At 38.4% G+C, this 20,502-nt stretch overlaps 1 non-coding gene across 1 annotated transcript; it reads right to left on the bottom strand.

Moving 5' to 3' along the window:
• Positions 1–822: 822 nt before the first annotated feature.
• On the bottom strand, positions 823–894 carry TRNAT-CGU (transfer RNA threonine (anticodon CGU)). Its single transcript has one exon. It is a non-coding gene; the product is annotated as a tRNA-Thr (tRNA).
• Between the last annotated feature and the right edge of the window lie 19,608 nt (positions 895–20,502).

Genomic DNA, 20,502 nt, shown 5'->3' with positions numbered 1-20,502 from the left:
ATTAAGAGCAATTCCGAGATCCATCTATGAACTTATATGACAAATCTTTCGATGCGCTTACTTTTTTGTTGATAGCGTAGTCTTTTGACCAAGATCATGCGTTTGGTTACTCTGAAGCAATAAATAATTGTTGATAAGGACCACTTATATCATCATGTGTTTTTTTGTGACCCATCTATCATATCAGCTCACCTTTGGATGCCTATGATAAGAGTTGTAAGACCGTTTGGAGATCTGACTCGTGTTTCTTGGCTCGATATGATATGTTTGATGCCCTGTAGTAATTCTAGAGGGAAGAGTAAATAAAATGTATTTTGAAATCTCTATGAGCAAGTATAACTCACTGGCCTGATAAGGGCACACTCCCCTTTAATGAACTAGAGAAAAGTCAGCAAAACAGTACAATAATTCCGTCAACAGTGAATGCTATGTATGAAGTAATAATTGTAATGAAAACTAGTGTTTACTTCGATTTTATCCACCAGTTATACCCGCTATTTGTACTTTTACGGAAGAGTAAAACCGCGCTGGTAAATAGATTGTGATTGATGTTCGATTATATTAACTTAAAAATTTATGTAAGGGTAGGAAGGACCATATCCGAAATACTCAAAGATTCAAATTAATTTTCCTTTTAGTGTTGCCTAATATGGCCAGTGGTGAGCCACTTAGCACAAGATAATATAGCTTGAGGCGTCTGTTAAAATGTTAAAGTGCAAATCAACATGACATATTCTTATTAAGTTCGTTCAATTGTCAGTTAACTGAAGGAAATCGTTAATAAGTGTAACGGCATCATTTTGAATTATATGTAAAAATTTATGCCTCCTGTGAGGATTGAACTCACGACCCCTGGTTTACGAGACCAGTGCTCTACCACTGAGCTAAAGAGGCTCTTGATATGTGTTGAAAGATGGAATAAACTGAAATGTCGTTTCGTGACTCCATGAGGGAGGATATTTTTCGTCCAGCAAGGTAATCGCATGCTTACTGGTCCCACTATTTCATCAACCGTACGAACATTTCCATCCGGTAGATGTGAATTAATAACTGTAAGAAATTACAATGGAGTTCGATCCAATTACATCCTTCTAATTACTTTAGCCAGAAAAAAATTGAAATTATTCAGTCCTGTACTTCTATATGCCGACCGTGTTTAAATATAGTGGAGTGAATGTTGAAACGACAGCGTTTTACGGGCACAATTTTCACCCAAGCTCTTCTCAACTCGTAAGATTTGGGATGCGATCTAATGGTAAATATTCATTAGGTATGCTTTTAAATTCAGGAGTAAAATTTTAATATGCTGATTGACGATTACTGCTAATGACTAAAATGCCTTAATATAAATTAATGTTTTGTTACATGTAACTTACAACTTATACCTGCAGATTATTAGTACACACCTTCACTTTATCTCTCCCTTAAATCCCAGATGTCATTCATATTATTTCAGGTCAAACCATTGGGCCTATAATATTGTACCAGTCAATAGAGTGGCGACAGCCATTAGACAACCGGGAGCATCCAGTAATCAGCATGTAAAATTGTTATTAGAACATCCTAATATTAGTTTACCACAAATAGTGTATTTTATCTTTTGAGGTGGTTATTGGAAGTAATGATTTGAGGTAGGAATTAACAAGCTTTCCTTTCCTGAGCTGATGGTGCTCACAGATAAGTTCTTCATTCTCTTTTTGGACGCCTCTTGTGGCATCGGCAAATGGAATGAAACGGATAAAAATGATCAGGATTAGTGAACTTGTTTATCAACTCCTATCGTTTGTCTCGCATTCCGATTCCCTTTGCAAATAGCTATGAAAATAATATCTACCGAAGCAAACTGCGGTTTCGGATTAGGTTTGAAAGTGGCCTATGGGAGAGAGGCACGTATTTGGTTAGCCCTTGTGTGCGTTCCTAAGCGCCCTCCCGAGAATGGATATTCTCTGGGATCTGCGGTTTCATCCATCTCTGGGGGGATTATTTAATTCATTGAGTCAACACCAATCCTTTACGGGTTTCCCCGGAAACAATGAACTCGCTACTGGAAATGGTTCACAGATACAGTATGTCACTCCCAAATTTGTCTGAATTTGGATACGCAGTGGAACGGCTCTTCCGTGTTGGCCAATTCGCATTTCGCGTGTGTGGAGGGGAAGGATGAAGACGTAATTTTATTTTAAGAAGTGTGGTGCGTGGAAGTGAAAACTGCTCTACGGTGTTTTCGAATCAATTTCCAAAAATAATTATTTTTCTCTTTAACTCGATATAAACGGTGTAACAATTAGGAAAAATAATAATGAGGCTAATTGTCTTATTAAAACATCCGAATGGTTATTTCTGTTGGGAGGGTAAGGATCTTTCATTAATATTCAAAATACCACCGGAACCAATCGATATTAGTTATGCATGTGAAATGGAAAATAGATTAATATAACTTATATTGTAGTTTGCATTTAATTAATAGCTCGGTGGCTCTGAATAATTTGGAAAATAGAGTGCCTCTCCACTCCGCGTAATATTAATTAGTCTACATTGAAAATGAAGAAAAACAATAATATGTCCAGAGTATTATTTTCTATGCGCTCATATATATCTAATCTCTTTTGTCTTAAGGAAAAATAACATAACTTAATTCTGCGTTATGAATCCATGCGAATTAACGTATGTTATTGCAATGGAGGAAAGATTAATAAATCAGCATTATTGCATCCTTAATACTCCAAAGGTAGACGTACGGTAGACCAGGGTTGGAGTGTTGGACTACTGGCCATAGGGCTCGGGTTCGATTTCCGGAAAAGCCTCTCCGGGAATCTGCAGCTCCACCCAAGCTGTGTGATTTTTCGGGCACCAGATCTTCCTGGGAAACCATAACCGGCACAGGGAAAAGAACTGCCTCCCCTACCCTGATGTGTGAATTTCACACGCCGTGGGGCTAACTACTGGGTGAACTCTACCCTCACCTACCAAACCGACCTTTGGGTTGCTTACTTCGTTTATGGTTAATACTCCAAAGCAGTTTTACTATAATAGTTTGAAAGGTTCTCGGAAGTACTATCATATGTCAGTGCTAGTGTAACGAGTTTCCCGCGTAGTAATAGGTAATCCTTTATGTGTAAACACGTAACACGTCAGTGCTCTGGGAAAAAATCTGTGGTGCGGACGTCTCTCTGTCGTGGATCCCGTGTAGTGATTTGTGAAGATGAAAAAAATTGAGATTCTAACTGTGATTAAATACTTCGTGAAGAAAGGGATGAAAGCAAAGGACATTCATGCCATCCTTCAGGACACTCGGCTCCGTCATATTCAACTGTTGCTAAGTGGACAACCGAGTTTAAATTTGGTCGGGACTGCTTAGACGATGATCCACGTAGTGGTTGGCCAAGATTTGCCTCTACCCCAGAAATTATTGCAAAAGTGCATAAAATGGTCGTAGAGGATCGCTGAATGAAAGTGCGAGGAATCGCTGAAGCTGTAAGGATGTCATCTGCACGGACTTATAAAATTTTAACGGTGAAATTGGATATGAGAAACTTATCTGCTATAGGGTGCCGCGACTCTTGATGCAGGATAACAAACTCATCAGAATGGAAATTTCAGAATAATGTTTGACCCGTTTCAAGGGCAAACAACAAGATTTTCGGCGCCGGTTAGTGAACACAGATGAAACTTGGGTCCATTTCTATATCCCAGAGACAAAGCCGCAGTCAAAGAAGTTAAAACAAGTTGATTCACCATGACCAAGGAAAGCAAAGCCAATACGGTAGGCCGGAAAGGTGATGGCTTCGGTCTTTTGGAATGCAAAAGGGATTCTTATGATAGATTATCTTCCCACTGGTCAAACAATTACTGAAAAATACTGCGTTAACCTACTGGACTAACTACAGCAAAAGGCACGCGATAAAAGGCCAGGTTTGGCTAGGAAGAAAGAAATCTTTCATCAAGACAATGCACGCCCACAAACAAGGGTCGTTGCCATGGAAAAAATACGTGATAAAATAAACGAATTTTTGCCACCACGGCCTTATTCTGTTCTCCAAGTTCTCCAAGCTTAAAATTTTCTTCGGTGAACCGAGATTTCTTCAATCAATGTACCAACAGCCGAAGTAGACGGGTATTTTGCAGACCTGAAGATGTCTTATTTTTGTGATGAAATCAAGACATTGGAATATCGCTGGACCCAGAGAATTAGTATGCAGGAGACTACATTGAAAAATATAAATGTTTTAATGAGGTAAGTCGTTTATTGCTTTTCAATTCCGAAAACTTTTCAAATTTACCTTTTATCATCAAGAAGAAGTGATATCCTATATTTCTTGTGACTAATTCCTTTTTTAATCTGCTTGCGAAGTTTTATATTCTCATGATATTGGCCGAGAAAATAAATACATATATGGGGCGGGCATTTAAAAAAATAATTTTTGATTATTTTTTTGTCATTTCAAGGGTCGTGGACAATCTACTCCCGGATGGGGAAAACAAAGCTTTCATGGATGCAGTTAATTAACGAGTACCGTTTATTGCTTAGGGAAACGATTAGAATGTGATTATATACGTTTTCGTCAGTTTCATTGAATAACGCAATTAATTACAATTAGGACGCAGGTATATCGTAGAGCTATAGAACGACTGCTAGACACCATTAATTTCTTTGAGAAGGAAGTTGACAAAAATGCGAATCGTAAAAGTATTTACTGAACGATTAATGGAAACTGTAACTCGCCTATTCTCCGTAAAATCGGCTGTAATGGAAGTTTAACTCATAAGTTACATAAATAATAGGGGTTATGACCTGGACCAGGGGTATGGTGGGCGAGGAGAGGGGATTGTTGGGAGAAATCATAAGGCAGGTAAAATGGATCAAGGGCGTACTGATCGGCAGTGGGATGTTGAAGACTGTGATAGAGGGGAGAATGTTAGGCAAAAAAGGAATGGGCAGGAATAGGATAGGGATGTTGGACGGGATGAAGGGAGGAAGGAAGAGGGGCATGTTGTAGAGTAGGATGTTGGATTGTGTTTTGTTAGGAGAAAAAATAGATTTGTTTGGTAGTTGTGTCCATTCAAAAGCTACCTTAGCCTTTAGATTAACTAATAATAATAATATTATTAGGATTAGGATTGTAAAAACAATGTTAGTGAGTCACCAAATGCTGACTTTTAGGCTAGTGGGGAAGAGTAAGGGGGAGAATAGGTTTTTTGGACGGAACTATGGGTAGTATGTAGATGGTATGAAGAACTTAATAGGAAAATAATGTCGGCCCAACAAATTTAGGCTAGATGAAGTACATTATTTATAAAATGTGTTGCTTCAGGCGTAACTTTATGGAATTTACATAACATATTGAAATCAAATCAAATAATTTACTTTGTAATCCCACGCACTTTATTTAAAAAAATTGTATCCCTCCCACTCCCCACTCCTAGACCTACCACTCTTCCAAGTCAAAAAGATGTTATTGCTTCAATGAGGACCAACTGATGTTGACATTCAACGTCGAAACCTGGGTCGTGTTTTTTTAAATAAAGTGTGTGGAATTACAAAGTTAATTATTTCATTTCATTTCAATATACATTATTTATATATATATATATATATATATATATATATATATAATAGTTGTTAGTGTGCTTCATACCCTAAAGCAAGCGGTAGACTACTAATGAATGAAGTTGCTATATTCTACCCCTGATCGTATGCTATTTGAACATGGGATATGTTTTCCATGTCCGGTAGTGCTGGTAGCTCTCTAATATATTTCACCCTTTCATGTATATTTATATGCAAATAATTTCGCATGGACTCCTGTTTTGGTAGTTGGTGTAACTCTAATTATGCATAAGTTAACTGATAAATCCTCGCCGGTGTCTTAGCCATAATTGCGGAAAAAACTACGTGGAATGCTAAACTTCGCGACCATCTGGTGTTCGGATCTATATACGTATTATAAGATTATGCTCGTCACCTAGCGGTAATCTGCAATGGGTCTAACATGAAAATGAGGGAGCAATTTTTATGGATGTTGAAACACTCAGTAGCTGGTCCTACATGCGTGTTTATTGACAAATGGGGTGGTAAAATTCTAAATGCTATTCTAGAGGAAGGACTCCCTCAACTTATTTAATGAGAAAAAAGAGATTCAAACGACGCGAACGCTGTCATCATGACTCACTCATAGCATAGAATCGTGGAAAAGAGTTACAGATGGAGTGAAAAGAATTCTTGCGTCCTCTGGGTATGGTATGTTCCTTCATTCTTCTTCCTATGTTATATTGGTCATTGAAGGCCAACCAAAATGAAGATTACCATCGTGATGACGTTGAGTTATTTGATGTATAGTCACCATGTCTTATCGACACTTGAAGCGTTTGGTTATCTCTATGCCCCATTGTCCCGAGTGGACTTTGTCCCGCTCTTTGACAATACGTAGTCTTCCCTACCGCCAGCGCGATAGGACCCGGAATGGTTGAAGGGCATTGAAAGGATGATTGCGGCCTCGCAACAAAATACCAGCGATAGGCATGTGATAATTTTAACTCCTCTCATTTGTTTTTATTCTAGATTCACGCATGATGTTACTGGGTGTAGCTGCGCACATATTTTGATTTCAGGAGGACTGTCGTTAACATTTTGTTTAAGTAAGGTCTATAGCTGGATTGAATCGAAGGTAACCTTCGGTTATTAAGTGCTCTTTCAGTAATCATTTCAACATGTCATTTCTCTGTCGGCGATCGGTTTGTGAGGTTATTCGTTCCCAACGTTCTGCACAGAATTTAAGAAAGTTTGTAAATGACTCATTGGAATCATGTATAGGATGGAAATAGATTGTCAAGTGATTCAAATCGAGCAATTTACTGTTAACTTTGGAAAAATCTATTAAAAATGTACATTTATTGCTCGCGCACATCGACAATGAATTTTTGAAAATCACCAAATGACGGACTAGACGAAGCACCTGTGGCAAAAGAAAATGTAGATGACAATTAAAAAATTGATAACTAAATAAATAAAAGAATAATGAGACACCATCTTCCACCTAAATTTTTATCCTATTGTGTTCTTGTGGCGAAAGGATCAAAAAATGATTTGTTGGATCATTTATGATTGCGATGGCTATTGTTTCGGACGTTTTCTCCCCAGGGTTTTCATCGCAAACCATAAGTGTTATATTTCTTGATAATTCCACCTTAAAATAATGCTAATGTAAGTATATTTACGGCTAAGCTTTCCTCTTTGATAGTCAAGACTCATTCTGGTTCGGAAATAATTGAAGAGAATAATTGTATGACCGGGATAACAGAAGAGTGTTGAATTTAATTACTTCACGTAACTATATAAAATAATTAATAATGCATTTGGTTCATTCTATTGACAAATTAGTTCTTTGAAATGCTTCCTGAGACGATATGAAATTGAAAAATATTATTATTCTACCGGTTAAAGCAGATTTTGGATGGGCACAATCTATACAACTGTACAAAAATAAATTTATCTGCCTCTTCCGACCAAAAAATCCTGAAATCGGACACTACCTAAGTCCCACTTCAATTCCGTATACTTCCTTCCTCCCTTCAATTCCATCCAATATGCCTATCCTATTCCTACCCCTTCCTCGTTTACCCAACGCTATTCCCTCTATTAGGGGCTTCAACATCCTAATACCAATCAAAACGCTCTGAATCCATATTTCTTGGCCCTTTTTGATTCCTCCCAACAATCCTCTCTCTGCCCCATCATGCCCAGCACTTCCTTGTTTGATTTCCTTTATTTCCGTTTCGCCTTTTTCATCCTTCTCCACACCCACATTGCCAAAGCCTCCAATCTGAGCCTATGTTATTGCTTCAATGATTCTATTTCCGCGTCGTACATAGCCACGCTCAATATTAAAGTTATGAGAAGCCTTTTCATAAGCCTTCTTACTCGAATTCCCTGTCATCAATTCCCTCCTCCTTGTGAAGTTCCTTAACCTAACACAATTCTTCTACTGATGTCCCTACCATTTGACCATTTTGGTTCCATGACATTGCCAAGATTGATAAACTGTTCCACATACTCTAGTTTATGAACTCCTACTTTTAATATTCAACTTGGCTCTCCTCTATCTAGAAAACCGCTTAGCCTTTGTTTTGTTTAGATTTATTGTCATCCTACATCTATCGCAATCACCTTCCGATGCATCCAGCGACTTTTGCAAGCCATTAGCTGACTGTGAACTAAAGCTTTGTACTCTTCACATTTGACTGCCTTTCCCTTTTTTGGGATAGAAACAAGAACTTATCGGACGAAATAATTCTGTCAATTTCTTCACTCTCACTCGTAAATACTGTTCATTGGTGACTTTATTTGAGTTTACATTCTGAGATACCTTCAGGTTTACCCTTTAAATTATTCCTCTTTGTCTTAAAAATTAAAGATTTGTTAATTAGATCCTCATTTCGGTGAGCATTAACTTTTCTCTTCCCTTTCAAGTACGAGAATCTGAATTTTACTTCGTGGAATGATATCACGTTTCGCCTATTCCGTTTTCTCTTCTTACGTCATCATCCTCTCTCTTTCTTTGCGGAATACGGAGGACAAGACGTCATAAAAGAATCTTAGTAACTGTTACGAAAAAAAAGAAAGGGGAGTTTGGGGAAGAAATTACACTTTTGGGAGCGTAAAAGCCCAGACACCTCTAAATCTCCTGGAACAAACATGATTTGGACCTATAGAAAACTCTGTGTAGACCCCATCAAGCGTTTCCGTATTTCTCCTTACTTGTTTTTGGGGCACTGAATCGTTTGCTATTGTTCGTAGGCCTTCGTGGAGATAGCATTTCATTCTTTTCCTTCTGAAATGGGCGAACGAAACCGCTTTTGTGGCGTCTGCTTTCTTTCTTTGCTTTGTCTGGCCTCCGGGATACAGGCGTTCTGTTTGTATAGAACGTTGTGCGTCTCAGGAGTGCCAAAGTGTGATCTGACGAGGAGCCTTTCGAGTTTTACATGAAAAAAAGGTGCGGACGTTGAAGATTTGCCCGTATTAATGAATTTAATGAAATAATAATATGAATTTTAAAAACGAGCGGGGTTGAAAAGGAATACTTTATATCGAGGCTGGATATTCGTGGAATATTTTTTTTGGCATAAGGATTACTTGGTTGCAAAAAATTTCAATTAGGTGAATATTTTATAGTATTTGATGAAAACTAGGAGTCCTGGAAAAGTTGTTTCGTATAGAAAGCAGGATTTGAAGCAATGAAAAGGCATTAGGGTATTGAAAAGAGCTAAAGAATTTCGATGGACATCATTTAAAATCTAATGGCGGCACAAAATTTGAATAGAATTGAGGAAACACTTCATGAAGTCTTTCTTGTGAAACTGGCGATGGATGCTTCCCCCTGGACGCTCGGTATCAATGTTTTGACGAGCCTTTTCTTAGCATCCTTACTCAAATACCCTGCCATTAACTCCCTTCTCCTTGTGAAAGCTTTTTTGCCTAAAGCAATTCTTCTCATTATGTCTCTACCTTGTTCACCTTTTTGGTCCAAAACACTTCCAAGATACGTGGACAGTTCTACCAACTCTAGTTATTGCTCTCCTATTTAAACTTTTATCTTATCCTTTCTCTTTCTCGAATCTCAATCTTTATTTTTTTTACATATTTTATCATCCCATATCTATCGCAATGACTCTCCAATGAGATCAGCAATGCTTACAACCCTTTGTTTTATTGGCACAGTAAAGCTTGATCATCCACAAATCTAACTAATTCAATTAATTGTCCACCTACTTTCATTTCTATTTCCAGTTCTTCACGTGCCTCTTTTACCATTACTTCCACGTATACGTCCGTTGAAAAGCACAGCTGATAATGAGCATCCCGTCTCACCCCTCTTCTTAACAAATCTCCCGACTTTCCATCCGCCATTCTCACATGAGCAATTTGTGATATTTACAGGTTGAGGATAAGTCGCCTCCATCTACTCCAATTTATTCATTTTACACCTACATTAATTATACCAAATTCACTTTATTGAACACTTTCTCGAAATCTGTGAAACTAGCAAACGACATATATCCTGATTGTACACCATGTTCTTTTCTATTAGCGATCTAATGACTTCTATGGCGTCATGCGTGCCTCCCCTTCTTGAACTCAGCCTAATCATTCCCCGAGGCCTAATAGCATTTGACCTCATCTCCGTCCTCTTGTTGATCACCTTGGATACCACTTTACGCACCACCACTGCAAATCAAAAATATTGCTCTAAAGCCCTTACATATGGCTGATTTTCCCTTTTTTGGAATGAGAACGAGGGCTTATCTGACGAAATCATCTGGCCAAGGTCCTCCCTCATACATGCTACATCTGAGTTAGTAAAAACTTTTCCTTTCCATATTTTCCCAAATCCTTTAGTAGTTCCGCGGTAATGCTTTCTATTACCACAGCCTTATATGATTTCAATACCCTTAACGCCCTTTATTTCGGAATCGAGTATTCGTGGTTCTAAGCTATCCCCATTTACGTCATAATCTTATTTTCCAAACTTGCTGGCCTAAGATCTTACCGAATAATATATATTTTCCTTCCATCTCTCTAGAATATTTTCTGGTTCAATTAATAATATTTCTGACTAATGTCTGATTGCTTGCAAGAATTTATCCTTCTTACTTCCTGATTGTGCTTTCGCCTTATTTTAGTGTGCACCAATTGCACCCTTTCTTAGTTAACTTTCCTTATTGTCTCACTTAGTCTTTCCTAATGCTTCTTTCGTCCTAGTAGTTTCTTGTATTATTCAACTAATTGTTAGTTCTTCCAACTAACCCTGTGTGCATTCTTTCATTTTATTCTCTTGTCTTTCTTTTAAATAATATGTGATCAGTCATTTCCTTATCCTTTTTCTATTGACTGTTCCTATAGTTTCGTTTACACCTTTTGCTATCTCTTTCTTGATGCATTTCGTTATTTCTTCCACTGTACCCGTCCCCCTTTCCTCTCTCATAATTTTCTCTTTGACGTGATCATAATCCTTTTTTTATTTTTCCGGTTAATGCTTCTAAATTCCATTTAATAACCCGTCTTCCTCGTTTTGTCCTCTCGATTCTGACGTTATATTTTTTTAGTAATTAATTGTGATATGAATACACTCCCGGGAATCTCTCAGATTTATAATGCTGTTCCTAAACTTGTGTCCATCCAAAATATTGTCTTACTGATTTTTATCAGTATTCCAGAGCAATCTCCATGCATACCTACGCATATTCTTGTGTTTAATTGAGCTGCTCGTTATGGATAAACCCAGCTATGTATGAATAAACTCTGTCCCCTACAGAAATCTCCTTTGCTTCCGTCCCTATGTGTGGTTCCCCAAAATAACATCCAAGTCTTCCTTCGCCCACTATCGCGTTCCAATCCCTCATCACCATCAAATATTTTCCTCCCGGGACACCCGCAATTATATATTCTAACTGATCTATACTCTGTCGACGTCTTCCTCTCTGTGTTTGCTTCGTGGCATGCACATTTGAACAATGACCAAGTTCCTTGGTTCAGGTTTCACTTCTACTAGTAATATTCGATAAGTCACTTGCTTTATATTCACGCTGTTCAGACTACCTTTCGTCTGATTCCTAACCTTCGACCCTGGGTGACCGTACTAGGAGCAATTATCATTGCTCCCTCCAACACAGCTCTAGGAGTTCATCAGAATGCACAAGTTTTTCCACCATACCAAGGCTGTAGTCCATAAGAATAGAAATTAATCATATAATTCCTACAATTCTTTTCGTTTACTTATTAATTTCATTGCATATTCATCATCATCACCGCTATGAATTTCTCTACAGCCATGGTCTTGGTCGCCTCTCCAATCAGTTTATTTTAGATAAATAAGACCCGAAGATCCATTTATACCCCTGCTGTATTCCCACATGTTTAAAGAACAGTTTGACATCATGTTTCATACCTTGCTGTCGATGCTCCGGTTGTTTGCGTGAAAGACACTTCATAAGGAGGCCTTGGGATCATCATCCAAAACTTTGACTGGGAATAGGCTGAATAAAGCACTTAACAATATTATTTTAGATCCTTTCATTTATTTAATTATTTTTTAGATACTCGTATTCCATGTAATAGACTAATATTTATATGCTTTTCATGTACATGGCAATTGATAGGCCTTGAAATGTAAAAAAATCGCTATGTAGTAATCATTGGAAAACAGGGATTTTGCCACGGTAAATTCATGTTATTGAATGTAATCATTCAAGGCTTTTTGAGCGGCCTACATTATGATCTTAGATTTTTTAGTCCCGTTAATATCTAATCACCGTTTATAATACAAAGCCCAATCCTTCTGCTAAAATACATTGTAGTATCGATTCAGGTCCAAAAATTCAGATTGATTTAAGAAAATTGTATGGAGCATGTAAAAATAATTTATTTAAAATAATGGAAGTGTGTTACTTAATGAAATCTATTCAACTATGGCGTATTAAATTTGCTTTCCTGGTGTAAGTACAAGACGCTTGATATTAAGGTTTTATAACCAAAAATGTATATTTGACTCCCTAAATGATCGACGAAAAGATAATTTTTTCATATACACAATTATGTAACTCATATTAGCTGAAAAAGAAATGAAGAGTATTTTTTAACCGTGCACATAGTGAATTCAAGAAAGCAGCAACTGCAGTGGGAGATTTTTGTCTGTGTCAGACGAATTAGAAGATTGACGGATACTGCTTCAGGCACAGATGTGGAATTTATTCATATTCCAAGGAATGTTAAAAAGAAATCCTGCGACTGCTAACTTCACAATTTATTATCGCTTACATGCTACCTGATGAAGCTGCACGACGGCGAAACCATGGTCGTAAGTGATAATGCGTAAATCGTAGACCGTGGAATTTTAGAGGTTGTTTTAATTAATCCTTGGAATAGGAAATTCGGGTCAATGTATCCATATGAGTCAATTAAAAATTCATAAAGTTGCCTTACGTTGGCTTTTTGAGAAAATATGGGAAAAACTACTTCGTTACATATCGCAAATTTTTCAGAATTATAATACACACTAAAATATTGCATAAGGAAAGATTTTTTTCAGTTTCATGCTGTTAACTCTCAAACTTCTTGATATTTTGAGGAACTGAAAAGCGTAGCATTCTCTAACAAATATATAATGCTACAGGAAAATGGAATAATTTGAATGGCTTAATTATCTAGATAAATGGGAGCCTTTAGCTGAAGAAATTTTAAATTCACATAGATTTCGCAGGTGTTGAAAATAACTTTCCTGTAATGCATTGCTGTATATCTCTGATGATTCGACTGGGAGATAAACCTCTTAGGAATTTTGGAGACGACGTTTAGCATTTGCCCTTCCGAGCAGTGCCTGGAGGCTCACTCATATGACTCTTCAGTATTCCGAATGCGATCGCCCATCGTGGATGATACACACCTCCAAGCATAGGCCCTCGCTCTGAAATAAAAATCGACTCTTAAGGGTCACGTTGGACCGTAGGTCAGGTCTCGCTTGGCCTTGATCCCGAGGCCTTCCCTCTACACTTATTTGGTAGACCGTGGGAGAAGATAATACCTTTGAGAGAGAGAGAGATGGAGAGCTAGAGAGGGCGAAGAGAATATGCGGGTGGAGAGAGCGGGAGAAAGTGTTCGCCTTTTGTCAAGGTTCGGCCTTCCCATTTGGTCTTGTTCTCCATCTCTTCCTCCTTTCCTCACCCTAGAGATCCATTTCCCTTTGAATTTGGGGCGGTTGCCAGGAATCGGTGAATCCGGGAGCGGGGGGGGGGGGGAGGAGAGACGGAATGCAGCGAACCCTTTTGAGACCACGCCAAGTGCAGCCGCTGTGCCAAGGGGGACGGTGACGCAGGAATTGGAGGGCATGGACGGGAGGGAATAGGTAGGGACACATTCGGGGGTAAGGGAAATGAAAAGAGGGAGGTCGATGGAAAAAAGGGATGAGGAAGACGTTCATGACAGGCCTTTAGGGCCAGAGAGCTAGTTAATTGACGTGTCAGACTGTTCTAGAATCCTCCTCTTCCGGTGAGAAACAGTTCCAGAGGGCGGCTTCCGAACTTTTTCGGAGACCACGCGAACGTCTCCTGACGAACGTCACTGAAACGCTACGGGTCCTGTTACACTCTTACTCTCAATTTTGAATGCTCAGATCAAGTCGTTGCTTTATCTCAAAGCTCACACAACGCTACAAAATAACGGATGGATAATCCGTTATTGGGAAATGTTTGCCAATTTATAGATGTATACTTATCTAATGTAGCTATACCATTCGAAATATAACCAGTTTCGTCATTTAGTGCTAATTATTTATTCTTCCGTCTTAGTGAATGAAACTACTTTGGCAGTCTTCATTGATAGTGATTTTCCTATTTTTCGGAGCAGTGTTCTCTCTCAATAGGAGTTACTATTGGATAAGGTTGGCATTGAATAGATTCACTACCTTAGAACTGCCAGAGTTCTAAGCCCCACCCTACATTAAATGGATACTCTAAAACCTGCACTACACTAAACCATCCTTCAACTCCGCATTCTTCCTGTCTTTATTCATTTTGTCCATTGTGTCAATTCTTTTCTGTTATGCATCTTCTGTATTTCTTTTCTGTGGGTATTTTATCTAAGGGATGCGAACCTTCCGCAAGCAACTCTGTTTCAATTTATGACCATAATTTAGGAGATCCTAATGCCGTCCTAAAAATCCACTGGGAGCAGAGTAGATGTAGGGTAGAAATTAGTACTTGCTTTCAAGTCAGTGTTATGATGTGGTTGGTTAATTCGGGAGGTGCTCGGGAGGTGTGAGGAAGTCCTTCGAAATGTGCCCTCTACGTCGTGGAGGAGAGCGGGGTGTTTCGTCGAACTTGCGTTCCGAGGAATGGGGAGAAGTGAAATGCATTTGTCGAATCGCGGATTGATACATGGGAAAAGGAAAAAAAAGTCCAATTGGCACTCTAGAAGCTACGTATATTTCCTTCGAAAAGTAGGTATATATATAAATGACCCAAATCAAAGCTTGGCATCATTCAATTTCCTATAATATCCTTGTATCATTTTTTGCAGATAGGCCAGGAAAGAATGATCGGGGTAAATTCTGACGGAATCAGGTTGTCGAATAGGTCAAAAGCTAAGCCAAACCTCAAATTTAAATGCATAAGTGTAACTCACTTTGAACGAATATCATTAAGAGTAAGTTCACCAAGGTATGTTTTTGATGGACACTAATATTAATCATTGCTGCATTTCCATTCACCGCCTCACACGACATTAAACATTGTAACAACTTTCCTTGACATGGACCATTCTTCATAATCCATATCTGCTTCCCCTCATTTCCCCCAAGAATACCTCTTATGCCACTCAACGTTTTCTGCATATACTTTTCTTGCTTTCTTTGAATTTTCCCCAGCAACAATCTCTCCTCTCCTACCATATCCAGTTCACCTTTTTCCTCCTCCGCCACACTGACGTATACGTACGACTAATAGACTCCCAAGACTCCAAAATAGGCTCCAAAAAAGCTTATTCTCTTGCCCCGAGTAATGAAACGTCTAAATATAGAAATATACAACATATCGTGATTTTCACTAATCGTACACGTATCTTAGCTTCAAACTAGCCAGAAGAGGCAACTGCTATGCTAACAATAGATAGGCTTGCAGGAAAAAAAGCATTATGTGAAAGCATTTGGATGGAATATGATACTCTGGATAAGAGAAATTTGCACCTTTGGAAAAGTGTAAATCTAAAACACCTAATACTAAAGAAGAATGTTAAAGTTCAAATGTATGATAAATAACAAATGAAGTATGCCAAACAGTAGGAGAGCAAATGAAAATGAGGAGCGCGGTAAAAAAAGAAGAGGCAGATGGGATGGGCACACCTTGAGTCATAGATTTATTAGGAACACGATAAGAATTAAAATAGAAGAAGGAGGGCCCCCACAAAGAAGATCTAGAGCGTGGGCTGAGGAAGGACCGATAGTAACATAGGTATATATTGGCACCAAAGATCATCAATTTTTCGATCAACCAATCAAGGATACAGCGATTATGGAATATCTGTAAATTTAATGAATGCAAACTCTTCCTCAGTTTCACCTACATTATGCCTGACTGGGCATAATATCAAGGGCGAGGAGTTGAACATTTTTGACGCGGTATGACTTGGGAGAGAACCTGTCAGTGAAAGCCTGAAAAAGTAAAAAGACATTAAATATATATATATATATATATATATATATATATATATATATATATATATATATATATATATATATATATATATATATATATATATTCAACGTTACGTTCGTTTTTTTCGTATTTGACACCCTACATTCACTTTTCTTTCTGCGCTCTTCTCCCGCCGGCCTTCATGCGATAGTGCCCTAAGGCAGGGGTTGAATGCCATTCAACACTCCTCTCTCCTCCACCACAATATCTTTGATGCACCTTGCCGGGATATCAAATAGATGTGGAGATGACAATCGTAGCAACGGCGACGGTTTGTAAATAGGAGGAGTTTTGGGCGGGGACAGGGATTCGGGGAAAGAGAAGTTGATTGGAGATTAACCTTGCTTGGGTCTGAAAGGGAGGGGCAAATATAGTTTGTATGCCCTTCGATCGTCCTTGGTATCATAACGCAGGTGCAAGTCTTAACATATTTCTTTCCTGCCCTTCCCTCTATATCCTTAAAAGCCCTTACTCCTCCCTCAAACCTTAATCCCTTTTTAGACCCTCACACTCCACTCCCTCCTCCCTAGCCCTGCACCCTCCATGTCCTAGCCAGCCACCTTCTATGTCCTCCTGCACCTTCGCCTACACAAATACGCCTCGATCCATCTCCGCACTTCACCCCCTGATATACACGTGACGTCACCCGTATCGATTCCCCCCTCTCCCTCCAAACCCCTCCAACACCTTGTCTCGAACTGTAGTGTTTGTGTTTCTGCCGTCGTCATCGGAGGCTCTCCATATCCTCCACCCCCTCCCTTTCTCTCTCAGTGCTCTTCCATTCTGTACCCTCTCATATCGACAGTTGACCGATTCCCCAAGTTATGTAAACTTACGTATTTGTTTTTTGATTCAAACATTTGATAATAATTTATTTTATATATAAATAGACGTTTTGCTGCTAACAGAGGGTAAGTGATTTATGTTTGCAGCGAATAAATTGGTATAATGTTTAATTTGTGACAGAGGTTTCTGAATATTTTTGATTTGGAAGCCTCCTGACCTCGCAGTTTTCGAATCTAGGCTCTCCAACGGGAATGGTCATATTACGCTGCCTAAATAACTAGTCATTGGACAAAAGAGTTATCCATGCCCGAGAAATCATTCAAACAGTTGATGCATGATTAGATGTAGATGCTTGACTGGCATATTATCAACCTGCCTTCTTTCCATGTTTTGAAAAGGGGGTGATAGACTATCGCTGATCCCTATCATGCTGATGACGATGATGTCCTTCTGAGAACGGGTCGGGGTAGCTTAGGGATAGAGCGATGGAATACTGACCGAAGAGTCCGGATTCGATTCTCGGGCATCTGGGTACCCTCAAATCCATCCAGCTGTGTGCGTTTTCGCGTATCAGAACATTCTGGGTAACTATAGGCGGCACAGGGATAGGAAGTAGCCCCACTTCCCTGATGTGCGAGTTTCAGACGCCGTTGGACCTTGGACTAGGTGAGCTCTACCTTCACCTATCAAACCGACCTGTGAGTTTATAATTGTTGTCCTGAGAAACAAAGTATTTTGGGCCTGTAAATACGAGATTTAATTTTCAAGGTTTTCGAGTGGTAAGTTATAAAATAAATAGACTCAGGTAATAATACAGTTCAAAGTTAGGTTTTCCTGTTACAATTTGCGATCCCAGAAAAACAATTGGTTGATTTTCCTGGATTTATGACGTAGATCTTATAATTATCTACCATTTCCTATCTTGCAAACTTGTTTGTTAAAATCCACTTTTTCCACATATATACTATATATAGGGAAGGGACTGGAGTTCTAATATCCATGCCACATATTCTTGCTCACATGTTGGCTCTCAGAATGACATGAACATATCTAATTGGTTGACAAATATAAACTATAATCAGAAAGGTTTCTTTTTTAATCATACGATTACGTCAGAGTCTGCGAACCGCTACGAGGATGTGCCCACGGTGTTATAGGGCGAAATCTTCAATTATTTGTGTAGAATAATGTGAAGTGCTCTTTCATCAATATCTTTCTAACATAAATATTGACATTCTTGACCTTGGCTTTGCTGTGATCCACAACTATTTGAGGGATAAAATATGAATATTTAAATGCATCATTTTAACGGTCTCTTTTCCTCATTCGGCTGGTTTAATGTGCTGACATAGGGCGCAAAAAATATAAGGGGTCATGATAATCGCTTCGGTGTCAGAGATAGCAATGAGTGCTTTTTAGTCTTTAAACTGTGGTATGTTCTACTCATTCACGTGATATGTTTTAAAAACTATCATCTCCGTCTGTTTGTGCTGTAATCTCGAATTTTCTTAGCCATTGACGTGTTCTAGAATTTTTCTGTTGTACACACTATTTCTCTCAATGTACATATATTTCTCTCAATGTTAGTCACAGTATTTCACAAAATATCGATTTGTAGCTTGACTTGGTTTTAATCATTCATGCAACGCAAGATTGATAGCATTATAAAAAAATGTTAGATATTTAGTAAAATAAAAAGTATAAGTATTAATATACAATAGTATTAATATAGCAATAAAGTTTTTCACATTTTATTATTATTACCGGTATTCTACCGGTTAAGGTAGGTTTTAAATGGACGCAAGCTACCAAATGGTGCGGCGACAATTCCCGTGTCTCTCTTAGACGAACACAGCCCGACATTCGGCCTTCAAATAGGCCCTTCTTCAATTCTGCCTTCTTTCTTCCGCCCTTCATTCCGTCGAACCTACCAATTTCTCCCTTGCCTGACATTCTCCCCCCTACTAAAGTCTTCAACATCCCATTTCCAATCAAAACCTTTTGGATCCACCTTTCCTGCTTCTTTTTGACTTCTTAACTCTCTCCCCCACCACTTCATCGTTTGTTTTCTATCAGTCCACTTCACCTTTTCCATCCTTATCCATACCAATATTTATAAAGCCACCGATATTTACCTATCTTCCTGTTTCAATCACCATGTTTCCGCACTGTACAAAACCACGCTCCATATCAAGGTTTTGACGAGCATTTTCTTAACATCTCTACTCAACGTCCCTGCCACCAACTCCCTCCTCCTTGTTTCACTCTTTATCATTGCTATATTGACTTGCTATGGGTTTACGATTGCTAACTTCTTCAAGCGGGTAATCGTATAGTTTATCTGTTATCCCCATGTTAGTCATAGCAAATTTTATTTAAATTAAATGTTTTTAAAAATTTCTTATTAAATTTAGATGCATACAAAACTGTTAAAATGAGATAGTAGGTACACCGATTTTCTGTTGTATGACAATGCGATGAGACGCAATTGGGCAATGTTTTAGATTAATAATAATGTTTTAAAGGTAGCTCTCGCAATAAAAAAGAAGTATAAGAGGAAAATATAGTCTTTGGAGCAAGTAAACTAACAAATTCTGTTAGTGATGGTAAGAATAAATCACAAGATAGTCATCAGAGGTATTTATGCTCCAATTAATAATGTCCAAGCTGAGACAAAACAGGATTGTTGCGATGAGTGAACGGAAATAAGAGATAGTAAAAGTGGTTGAAAACAACTCATTTTATTGACAAATTTAAATTGAAGAATAGGAAAGCGAGTAAAGAATCCTACTGTGGGGCAGACTGAAGAAGATACCATTAATAATAATGGCGAGAGGTATATAGAGTTACCCCAATAGTAGTTATAATTAAAAAAGGGATTGTTTTAAACATGTGAACATACAAAAATGTGCTTGGGCGCAGCATACTCGAGCCTTATGATCTGTCATAGACCATGTTATGATCATACAACAGACATGTTTTATGACTATGAAAAACAATGGGTGTAGTAGATTAGAGATATAAGGATAAAAAGGGGTCCAAAATTCGGCTCTGGCACTACCTTTTACTTGCAGAATTATATACGAGTACGTGGCATATGGGCGGAAAAATCTGAACGAAATAGGAGAAATAAAAGAAAAAAGTTTTCAGTCGGTTCGTGACAACATCGACAGTCACAGACCGTGGAAACCTTAATACCGTAAACATGAATGGAAAATTCAAGCATAGCTCCATTTACCTTGGTAGTTCAGAGAGTTGCCAAAGGCTGATGTGACAGTTGATGAAAGCCCTAGTCCCATTAAGCATAGGTACACAAATTGAGTGTTACTGCCAATCAAAAGGTTCCGTGTATGACATGGCTTTATGTAACCAGGCTTAGAAGCCGAGTTAGTCCTCTCTGAGCGATATAGGCCACACACGTTTACGTCTGACACTGAAGGAGTTATCGGGAGCCCAGGTAACGAAGGAAAGTTAGAA

Source organism: Hetaerina americana, unplaced genomic scaffold, assembly GCF_022747635.1.
Source record: "Hetaerina americana unplaced genomic scaffold, ioHetAmer1.1.p SCAF_2, whole genome shotgun sequence".
Taxonomy (NCBI): domain Eukaryota; kingdom Metazoa; phylum Arthropoda; class Insecta; order Odonata; family Calopterygidae; genus Hetaerina; species Hetaerina americana.
This window is presented reverse-complemented; position numbering and strand designations above follow the sequence as displayed.